The sequence below is a fragment of the Amia ocellicauda genome, unplaced genomic scaffold (genome assembly GCF_036373705.1).
Source record: "Amia ocellicauda isolate fAmiCal2 unplaced genomic scaffold, fAmiCal2.hap1 HAP1_SCAFFOLD_286, whole genome shotgun sequence".
NCBI lineage: Eukaryota > Metazoa > Chordata > Actinopteri > Amiiformes > Amiidae > Amia > Amia ocellicauda.
Genome location: NW_027102850.1, coordinates 27,501 through 28,523, shown reverse-complemented (window position 1 = coordinate 28,523; position 1,023 = coordinate 27,501).

Here is a 1,023-nt window from a genome sequence, read left to right as displayed (position 1 = left end):
GGCTGTGAGCCCCCGATTTCTTTGCAAAGCACGTCATTCGATTCGTCTCAGTCCCCTCTATATACCCCGTGTGTTTGTTTTCTCGAAAAACCCCCGGAACACGGTTTTTTAGGGGGGGGGTGGGGGGGGGGTACTTCGGAGCCATTTGGGGGGGGGTAAACGACATTTCCCGAAATTAATTTTAACACAGCCTTCCTCAGAATCGCTTTTCCAACAAAATCCTTTTTATTTCGAGTCTCTACGATGTTCCTAAGTGGTCGAAACCACTTTTGGACAGTTTTTACACCAAACGGCTCGGGCGCACAGCGGGCCGTGTGCCGATGGGCGGTTCTCGCGGGTCTGAGGCGGGGCTAGGCTGCTCGCGGCGGGCATGGGAGTGCCGTGTGCAGCCGCCACAGTGTTCCAGGCTGTCAGCATTTCTCTACGGTGCCGGGGGAAATACAGGAACTGGGTTTTTGAAGACACTTAGTGCAATGAGAGAGGTCAAAACTGAGCTAAGGGCACTTGCTGGAGGAAAGTGGCTGGGCCCCGCTAGCTCTTTTACGGACACTTTCTGGACTTGGCCCGGGATTTTCAGACGGTTCTTTGCGACTGTCTGATCATCCAGCGAAATGCAAGGGGGGGAACGGTCCCGGCCGCACCCCGCGTTTCAGGCCTCGTCGGCGGCCCGCTCCGGCGGCTGCGCCCGCTAAGTCTTCGCGGCCCGCCGTGGAGAGTGTGTATGCTGCCCGCCCCAGACGTTCACCCCAAGGGCTTGCGGGCCTTTAAGGGTCTGTCTTTCGGGGTTTCACGGGCTCTGACCTCACCTCCCTGTGGTTCCCGACCGGGGTGTATGTATGCTGCCCGCCCCAGACGTTCACCCCAAGGGCTTGCGGGCCTTTAAGGGTCTGTCTTTCGGGGTTTCACGGGCTCTGACATCTCCCCGGTGGTTCCCACGGAACGGACATATGTATGCTGCCCGCCCCCGGCAGGAACCCCAAGGGCTTGCGGGCCTTTAAGGGTGAGTGCGGGGGGCGTACGGGC